An 11,027-nucleotide genomic window follows, 5' to 3' on the forward strand; every position below is an offset into this window, starting at 1 on the left:
TGACTTGATTATAGTGTAGAACCAATTCAATATATATAATTACACGACTAGCAGAAAACGTATAGCATAGGAATAGGAATGGGAATGGCAGGGTTATTGTCATTTTGAAGATAATTTAAGTGGAATAAAATGTATCCAAACTCCAAAGGTTTATTGGCGTGAGGTTTATTGGCGTGAGGTTTGTAACGACCCGATTTTTATTATTCGTTATTTAAGTGTTTAATTAAATTGTTGCGATGACTTTTAATTAAGTTAGTGGCGAATAGTTATTTATCGAGAGCTTTAGTTAACGAGCGAATTATGTGGTGTGTGAGTGTTGGGTCATGGGTTGTGGGCTTTTGGCCCATTGGGCCTAAGTCACAATAACGGGGGGGAGCTTTATAATCTCAAGTAGAGAGAGGGGATAATTTTTGGTGATTCAAGAGAAGAAGTAGAGAAAAGGAAGGAAAAGGAGCTAGAGAAAAGGAAAAAGCTAGAGATCTAAGAGCAATCATTGAGATCTCGTCGAATCCAGGTACGAGAGTTAGATTGCATATTCATGAGTGGTCATAAAGAGGGAAAGATGTCGATTCCTCCATTCCCAATCTCTTTCACTCATTTTCGTTTGGGTTTTGGTAGAATTTTTCTTAATGAAAATGAAATCTATCGATTATAACATGTTGAATAAACTCTTAACAAGTTGTATGAACAAAATTATGGGGTTTTGAATGGAAATTTGTAGATGTTTTGGTAAGAACTTGGTAGTTTATGAGTTTAGATCTAAATGTGTCAAATCCATGAAATAAGTGATTATTGATGTTATTAAGTTGCTTTTTAAGTGCTTTTGAACATGTATAAAAATATTCTATGTGTGGTATGTTTTATGAAGTTGAAATAAGTGATTTTGGGTCAAAATAAGTGTTTTTACGCTCAAAATCGTGTTATGGCAGATCTGGACTGATCCCCTGCGCCTGGGCGCAGCTTGTCTGCGTCTGGCGCAATATTTTCAGAAAAATCTGCTGGTTCCTGCACCTGGGCCCAGCTTTTCTGCGTCTGCCGCAGCTCGGTCAAATTTCAGTGTTGATTGTTGACTTTTGACCTTTTGACGGTTTATGCATCCGGAACCTATTTTGCTCAGTTTTTCGTGTAGAATCCGATTCCGGAGTTAGTTTTCTGAGAGAATGCATGCTTATTAATATTTACTTATATTAGTAGCATTATAATGAAAATGAATAGGTTATGTGAAACCAATTGATTAACAATCAAAGACTAGTTGTCGGTGTTTGATTTCAATATTATTTGGACTATCGAAATGTGAAGTAAATGCTTATAACATGAATTAATTGTATCCTTGTTGATGTGTGGATGTGTTGATGATATTTGTTTAAATATCAAAGAAGTATATTAAGAATGTGATGGTAACATGATTTATTCTATGCTTATGTGATGATGTATGCGATTGAATTATGTGTGTGTATCCTGTTTGGAATGTGCAATGAATTTTGTAATGAGAAGATAATTATTAATAGGATTAATTATGATGTTGACGATTGTTGATGGTTTTTGATGATGTTTGTTTAAATATCAAAGATGAATATTAGGTATAGTGTTATCTAATAAAGACGAAATGTTGGATAGTGTTCCACATTTATATTTGACGAGCTTAGTGCTAAACAGGGACGGAACCAGGAAAAAATATTAAGGGTGGCGAAAATGTACATACAATGTTAAAATAAGAGTATTAACGATGTAAGTTTTTTCTAATTTACATATTTCAATAAAATAAATCACATCATCACGCCACTTTTATACGTTAGTTTTTATTATATCATTACGAATATTTATTTGGTGCGATTTGTATATACAAATTTTTTGTGTAAGAGTCCAGTGGACAAAATTTTACCCTTTAAATAAATAAATGGCCTTTAAATAAATAAATGGAGAATTTCTAGTTTGAATTTTGACCTTTACATATTATAATACTCTTATTAAGTGAGTTATGCTAACAGATACTTATATACAAATTTAATCCTAAAGAAAATAAAGAACGACTAGCATTTATTATTAACAAATATATTAAACTTTTCTGCGCAATTTTTCTTTTCTTTCGAACACAAGTAAAATAATCATAATGGTTGTCCCTGTGTGCTTAGCTCCGTTAGTAGGGATATTGCATTATATATGCAGGAGTCAGAGTTCGAATTCCTGACATCCCACTTATCCATCTTTAATGTGAAATTTCTAGTCATTAGACTACTAAAAAAACATAATGGTTAAGAACTACCATTGATTATTCATTGAAAATAGGAATGAAAATTCATTCACTTCTAACATGCACTAACGAAATATTTTAATACTATACTATGTCCATTTAAATCCATTTCTATGACAAATCATGTGGGTTGGCAGTTTATTTAACAGGGTCGAGCTTGTATGTATTAGATATATATACCATTATTCCTTGGTTATAGGGGTGGCGACCGCCCCTTTTCCTTTCTACCTAGTTCCGTCCCTGATGCTAAATCTATTTGTTGATGTGTCTTAATAAATGAGCAGAGTCCGTCATGACTTAAATATGAATAATGAGCAGAGTCTGACTTAAATCTGAACACGAGTAGTGTCATAAATGACTTAAAATTGTATGGATTATGTATTCGAAAATGAATGAATAATTGGTATCACATGCATAAGAGATGTCTAGGCATTGGTCATTTTACCCAATATTATGGGATGTTTGTGGTTTGAAGTCATAAAATTGAACATGAAAAGTTGAAACCTTTCATGAAATATGGTAGAAAGAATGGATACAACCCAACCAAAAACACAAAACATTGAATAAAAACAGCTGAAACCATTTGATAACTCATTGTCATTGCCATAATCGCTTCACCTTAAAAACAGCTTATTGATGTGTTGTTCCCGCCGCTCTGCCACTGCCCTCTCCACCGTACGCACAACAACATCATCAAATTAGAACGGGAAATGAAGAAATAAACAAAACAAGAATGGAGCAGAGGGAACTCCTTATCATGATGGCCTTTTATTTTTTGTGAATTGTGTTTTTAATTATTATCATAATAATTGTGATTACAAGCAGTCAAAACAACCGTAAAAGTCACACATCCGGCCATTCTATTAGACATCTCAAAAACTTCTTCAAACCTACCATGCATTCCATAACCTCCCATCATCGTCGACCAAGTAATCTCATTCCTTTCACACATTCCATCAAACACTTTACGTGCAAAAACTAAACACCCACATTTAGCATACATATGTATCAAAGCATTCAAATTTCTCAAATCCAAAACAAACCCCATTTACCAAAACAGCATTCAAATTTGATTGTGCGTGCGTCGTGAACTGTTTTGAGGTTTTTTAAGTGTTTTGTGGAATAACATGTGTTAAGAAGTGTTGCGTAGAATGGTATGAGTTCATGCGCTTTTGCCATGATCTTAATTAACACCACTCACTGCGCTCAGCTAGCTTTGGCGTTTTCCTCTCTGTTTGTTGCATTGCACACATAATTTGGTATGTCTTATTCTATTACTCCATGTTCATTCATTATTCAATAATAAATTGAATTTGGAAATCAAAAGTTAAAACCCTAATTTAAAATGTAAATTGTGTTTTTAATTAATATCATAATAATTGTGATTATTGGAGCAGAGGGAACTCAGTTAAATAATCTAGAGAATTGGTGATGATGCTAGTAGGAAAAGTAGAAACATTCTCAAACACTTGTTTATTTCTAGCAGACCATATACCATAAGATGTCGCCATCGCTAGTTCTCCAATGTTAAATCTTCGTTGCTCATAGTGTTTTGAAACCAATCAGTGAAAGATAAAGGACAATTACTCATTCTTAATGTCTTCACTAGCACTCTCACTCTCACGTCTAGGGCATTGACCAGTGCATAGAACCCCTTTGTGTCTCAGGTTACTCCTAGTAGGCAGGCAGTTGTGAAAAATTCTCTACATAAGATTCACTTATTTAGGGGGGACATTCATATTCCAAATTTTATTCCAAAGCGGATCCTCAGAACTGCTACAGCTAGCTTGGTTAGAATTAGTGCTATCCCACCCACCTCCTAAGAGTTTGATAGCTCAATTTGACTGAATATTCTCCGTCTTTGGCTTCAGCCCACATAATTTGATCCGGGATATTCGGGCCAAATCAAGGAAATTTGCCTGATGTAATCCGCCTCAAAAGGGAGAAAGAGGCTGTCCATTTTCCTGTGATTCCAGTTAAAATTAGAGTCTATCAGATCCTTGACCCAGATGCAGTTCTTGGTCTGATTAAAGTGACTTAAAGGCTTATAACCATTATTTGGTAGCAACCAATTGTCCTCCAAAATTCTAATATTATGACCACCATTCCCAACCCGCCAGCAACGACCTTTGTTTAACATCCAAATAGAACTATATAAACTTCTCCAATGAAGCTGGGCCTACTCCCAATATTGGCTGTGAGAATATTAGAATTATGGAAGTACTTAGCTCTTAAACACATTGTCACTAGAGACTCCGGATGCCTAAGAATTCTCCAGCTTTGTTTTGCCAAGAGAGCCATATTGAACTCCCTGAAAGTCCTGAACCCAAGTCCACATTCTTGTTTTCTTTTACATAAGTGTTTCCAGCTCTTCCAATGAATCTTTCGGTTGTCCGGGTTACCACCCCACCAGAATCTACTAATGAGGCTCTCCATTTTGTCACAAGTAACCTTAGGGAGCAAAAAGCAACTCATAACATAAGTGGATGGCTTGAGCAACTGCTTTGATTAAGGTACTCCTTCCTGCGAAGGAAAGGTTTTTTTTTTCCACATTCATAACATAAGTGGGGATGGCTTGAGTGATGTTTTCAATAGTCTCTTGAGTAGGCTCATCCACATTCCCATTGACCAGGGACAAAGGCATTTTGAAACTTTCCAACAATCTAGGGAAGAATACCTTTGATTCGGTTAGCAATTGTCTTTGGTAATAATTTTAAGAATAACATTTCACAAAGTGATAGGCCTGTACTCTTTAGGTTCAAGAGGGTTATTGTTTTTTGGAATTAAACAAATGTGGGTATGGCTAAAGGAGCTCGGATCATGGTTGTGATTGAGAACCTGGAGCACCATATTAGTAGAAGAGAAATTGATCAAAATAGGTCTGTGATCAGAGGTGTACCGATTTAAATGAGACACATCATCAAAAGGGAAGCAGTTAATCCAATTTGAGGTAGCCAAAAATCTTTCAAGTCTGGCCTTGATGTGATTGCGGTCCTCTTGGTTATTAAACCGAGTGAACATGTTTCCTTTGTAACCAAGGTCAGACAAATCACAATCATGAATGATGTCTTTGAAAAGATTAGTTATGTGGATTCCCACCAATCTTTTCAGCTTGAGTTGTAACAATATTAAAGTAAAGAAAAAGAAAAAAACCAATTATTTCTATCGTCGTGCATATACAGTCGCCTAATCATGTCACACGTTTTATTCTTCTCTTCTTTAGAGGGATACCATAAAGGCCAAGGGCCATCCACCCACTAGGTAATACATATATCAATGAAATTTGAGAATGAATTTGTTGACATGCATATTGCATTTGATTTATTGAATTTTATTTATCCACAAATTGAAGTTATTTGAAGAGAATGTGTGATGATAGAGTTTGATGGTAAAATCACGATTTATACCCAGCGTTATTTATTATTTATTTCTTTTTATGTGTATTAAATATATTCAATTAGAATTATGAATATATGAATGAATCCCAATAGATTGTTACTTTTTAACTGCTTGGTTTCTTGTATTTTTGTTTGGAATTAGAAGCAAAATGTTATGGTTTTTCAAATCTAGGACTTTTAATAATAATAATAACAAGAAGTAGAACAACTTAATTTACTTCAGTGCTTTTTGCAGGCGTATCTTGTTTCCAAAGTCTGTTGTACTGTCCTTAAGTCATTAATACAGGGTGTTGCAGTTTGGATGCTAACAAGTATCTTGCTGCAAGGTAGGGTGCTGCAATTTGTTCAATTTTGGTTTCTAATAACATGTCCTCGATGTTTCAAATTGATACTAACAAGTATCTTACTTTTTAATAGTAGCATCAATGTTGCCCTCAGTAGCTGATTCTTGCTGTATTTGCTCTATGTTACCCGTTGTAATTTATAAAATTCTTTAATTTGGCAGCTTTCCTGATAAGAAAACAGTCTAGAATGATATTTATAAGAAATTATGATAACTCCCCTATACGATTCATAGATTACTCGGGTTAGAAGCACTACAGTTTTTGCCTTCTATACATGCTCTATTGTGTATGCCTTATTCAGTTAGCTTCTCAGATTAAATTAATTGTCCTTTATTATTTTCAGAATAACATATGCAGTTTTGTTTTGAGAGTGCATGGTACATTAAAATCATTCTTGTTTCTCAATCTGTTACTTGCAGGTCTTAGATACTTGCCAATCAATGTCAAAATTCAGGGTTCCATTCAAATCTATGGTTGTCACTTGTCACTGGTAGCTTTGGACAAAAAGCTCAATAAGATAGTTTAAAGAATGGCACTGTTGTCTTAATAGCGCATCTGTCCGTTTTTTGTTATTTCATACTACACCTTCTATTTAAGGGTACATTTCACAGAATGTTTTAGCAAAACTGAGTTTGTTGTTGCATGATAAATGAGTAACAAACCTGTCAATTTTTCTTCATTAGTCTAGGTGTGGCTATATTTAAGATCAATGAATGATATTTTTTTTCTTTCGTTTTTCTGATAGACAGTTTGTATGTAATGTAAGTTGTACTATCATTTGTCTAAGGTAAGCTAAAATACCATAAACTTCTAAAAATTTAGTTTTTATAATAATGTCTTTGTTGTGTTTGGTGAAGTACCTTAATAAAGATAGTACAGTAATGCATAATTTTGTGTTTTAGGGATTCTTTAATTCTTGATACTTTTGGTCTAAACACAAAATGGTCGGTTCTGACATCAAGTGGTGGTCACCTAATCCGGTCTAGTAGTCAGTTATGACATCAAGTGATTTCAATAATCTCCAATGGCGGTTGCAGGAATCGAACTTCTTAATAGTGACTTTTGTAACTTTTCTCTCTCATTTACAACAATTCTTAAAATAATAAACTAATTTCTATTCTAATGAGAAAATTTATATTTTTAGACTATAAATTGTTTCAAAGCCTAAAGAAACACAAATAAAACTATTAAAAATATTGATTTTTCTCTCAAATAATATGTAACAAACCTACTTTAAAATGTTAATTTAGTGCATTGAGCAGATAAAAAATGAATTAACATGCAGAACTCCATTTTCCCCTTACTCTTGATATTTGGTCACATAAAAAAATGAAGGTAACAACAAATACAATGTCATGATAAAACAAAGAAAGATTAAGAAATGAAAATAATATTGACAAGATTAAAAATTGCATACACAATATAAACTTTGAAAGATTAAGAAAGATTAATTTTGACATATAAAAATTAATTTAATAATAATATATAATTAATTTAATAATAATATATAAATTAAAAAATGATTTTAGTGAAAGAGGATAAAATATGGTGTGAAAACTTTATTATAGTCTATGATAAATCTTTATGATCTAAAAGTGAAAATTAGTTTCCCACCATGGAAGACCTACATGGCTTTCCCATGCTAGAATGAGCCACCTTTGGAAGAGAAATAAAATTATCATATGATATGGATTAGTGCAACATGTATGCTCTAGGAATTATTCAATCACTGTTGCTTTGTACCATGGGATTGGTAGTACCCCTCTACTTATTTAAACATTTCTAAGTACTCAAAGACACACTCCACTCAAATTATAGTATAAATGAAACATATATCATGCTAGTTAAAGTACTAGTTTATATATATAGTGAACATATTTTCATTCTAAAAAAATTAAATATAAGCTAATAAAAATAAGTTATAAGTTCGTAAGAAAATAATTGTTTTCAAAAGTTTATTTTATCTCACGGGCTTATAAACGATGAACTACGTACAAACTAACTTTTTCCTTAAATGACCAATGTTAGTAATTTGTTATTAAATTAATATTTTGCACTTTGTTCGGATTTGAACACATGTTCTCCGACTCATTTAGCTCTTAGTTCAAACAAATTGAGTTACTCACCCTATCTATACTACAAACTTTTTTTTTTAAGAAGCTAAATTAGCCCACCCAAATTGGCGCCAGAGAGAATCGAACCTCATACCTCAAGAGGAGCACACTCCCAGGTCTCAAGCCAATACCAATGCACCAACCCAAGTGGGTTTATCTATACTACAAACTAATTTATTGTGCTTACCAAACAAACTTATAAACTTGTCCGCATAAATTGTTATTTAAGAGATTTATTTTAATTGTATGAGTTTATAAATTACAAGTTTTATATAAGCTCAAAATTATCTTTTGCCATTTTAAATACTTCCCTTATTTCAAAAGAAAAGACGGTTCAATAAGTAAAAAGAAAGACTTTAGTTCAAAGTTCACTTATTTTCCTTGTTAAGTTTGTGCATCATGTGTGAGATGGAGAATTTTGAAAGTGGGGAACATCGGGTAGATCCATGCATGTATGCATGCACCGTCAATTTCCTTACTATTTCACCATACATGTAAGAATACTTGACTTTACCCCATGCCTTGTCAATTTCCTTATAGTTGCATACTTGGATCAACTTAATCATATGATACCACATATATTATTTATAGCGAATATTATTTATATTTTTAGCTTTTTTAACTTTTTATGTGAGTGAAATAAAGATAACAATTGATTTCTACATGCACGGATTATAGTTGGAAATGTCACAAACTAAGTTTCATGAAATTGTTTATGTTCTTTTTTATAGCTTTCATTTTCTTTCATGATATTTTTGTCATGTGGGGCTATTGTTTTACAAGTCCAAATCAGAAAATGTTGGACAAAGTAATACCAGATGAAAATTTTCCTCCACCAACTTTATATTTTTTTACTGATTATTTGTTACATAATGTTTATTATACTCTCCCATGATTGTATCTTCTTTACTTGCACAGAGAGTTTTCAAAGTCGGATCTCTCAATTACAATCGCAAACTGTTACTTTGTGGCTATGCTGCGAGCCCATTTAATCAACTCCTCTCGATCCTTAGTGAACATATTAGTCACAAAATGAGAACTTGTATCAACTTCTATTATCGGAAGCTTACAATTGATAGGCTTCACTTCACTAACCGGCTTAGATTCATCAATTTCGAATACAGGTATAGCCAGCACTATAGCTCTCGACGGTTTAGATTCATCCGCCATAACTACAACAACATACAACGCAAAAATAATAATTAGACATATATCTTTGTTTCATGAGAAGATTTCAAATTATCAAACACATATCAACATAATTTAAGGAACATAATTTATACAACACAATTTAAGCAATTAAGCCATTTATACAAGATTTCATAAGCCAATGCACTAAGCTGCGCAACAAATTTTTAGGTCACGTAAACTTCGCTACGTGTTTACCGAAATTTTTCTGGTAAAGTTTCGTTTAAAGTTTATAGCCAATCATTCGGTGACTAGAAACCGAAATCTTTCAAGCAAGCGGTTAACATTTTCCGAAGCTTGAGTCATTCGGTTCATATAAACCAAAGTTTTATGTTTCAATTTTTTGATCTTTTTGGGGACAAAATGAGATTTCAGGGGGGTATAAAAGAAACATGAGGGGTGGGAAGAGAAACTTTCCATGTGTTGTCCTTAAGTATTTGAAGGCCCACTGGGCTTCCCTCTGAATATGAACCTAGACCCAAAAAAGTCATGTCTTGAACATGTTGGATAGTAATTCATTCTTATGGCTGGTATTACTACACCAAACATCTCAAAAGTAATTCTCCTAAAAAATATCTTGTTCCAAAGTCAGGTCTGTATAAGTTATGGATTATTCATTGTGCTGCTTTTTGAATAAGTGGAGAGATCCCATTGCCCAAATTTGTGGAAATTTATGTGTCGCATAAAGCAACAATGATGATTGAACAATTTTGCAGCATGAGGGATTTTAAATCAAATTACAACTCTTGGAATGATGAAATGCTTAATCCACATAAGGAATATTCACATTCATTAAAGAAATTATTAGCCTTTGCTTGTTAAATGTTGAATGATCAAATGGTAGATAGTGAAAACATGGAAGAAGACCTAACAAAATACATAGAAGAAGAACATAGAGAAATGACAGCTTGCGTGTGACACAAGCTACTGAAACTTCTAGACAAAATTGACGGTTATAACTGCCTATCAAACTCTAGATCAGAAGATCCAAAGACACGAGTTGCAACTTGCAAAGCTACCCTTTATACCAGAATCACCCGCCCCTCATGGGCTGGGCAGGGCCATGGCCCGCTCCAGATTTTTTAATTTTTTTTCGTAGGTAAACTACGTAGCTCGGTTTTAAACCCCCGCGAAATAGTATTGTAGTTTGTCTGGTTTCTGGTTTGTGGGGGTTTCAAACCTCTGCTTTTTGCACGACCCACAATTCTGTATCAGCTTTCCAGTTTGTGGGGGTTTCAAACCCCCTCTATTAGGAAGTGTACATCCTTATTTAGAGGTTTATTAATCTCATTTAAATTGTTCTGATTTTTTTCTCTATTATTAATAAGTAAATTTTCCTTTCTAATTTACTTTTTGAATGTTCCCTTAAAATGTTTTGTTGTTTAATAATTTATAGATGTTTTAAAATGTACAATTTATTTTGTCAAAGTATTCAAATTTATTTTTTTTGAGAAAAAAATACTCAAATTTTTATTGAAAATAGGGTTTTAGTGTATAAAAATTCATGTTTGATCAATCGTTTGTTAAATAATTTTAATTTTTTGTTAGAGAAATTCATATAATATTATAAATATAAATACAAAACTAATTAAAAAGTATCAAGTTTACACATGAATTGACTTAAAATATATTTTAAAATTTTATTTATTAAAATTGGTAATGGTTAATCTTTTGACTATTTTGAGATATTCATATTAGAGACACTCTTAATATGATATGCAATTTTTTTAAT

General features: G+C 32.7%; 1 long non-coding RNA gene across 1 annotated transcript; it reads left to right on the forward strand.

Annotated features, from left to right (window-relative positions):
- The first annotated feature begins 2,747 nt into the window (after positions 1-2,747).
- On the forward strand, positions 2,748-6,789 carry LOC123885099. Its single transcript, XR_006801074.1, has 3 exons — positions 2,748-3,510; positions 5,885-5,975; positions 6,413-6,789. It is a non-coding gene; the product is annotated as an uncharacterized LOC123885099 (long non-coding RNA).
- The last annotated feature ends 4,238 nt before the right edge of the window (positions 6,790-11,027 follow it).

The sequence above is a fragment of the Trifolium pratense genome, linkage group LG5 (genome assembly GCF_020283565.1).
Source record: "Trifolium pratense cultivar HEN17-A07 linkage group LG5, ARS_RC_1.1, whole genome shotgun sequence".
Lineage (NCBI taxonomy): Eukaryota > Viridiplantae > Streptophyta > Magnoliopsida > Fabales > Fabaceae > Trifolium > Trifolium pratense.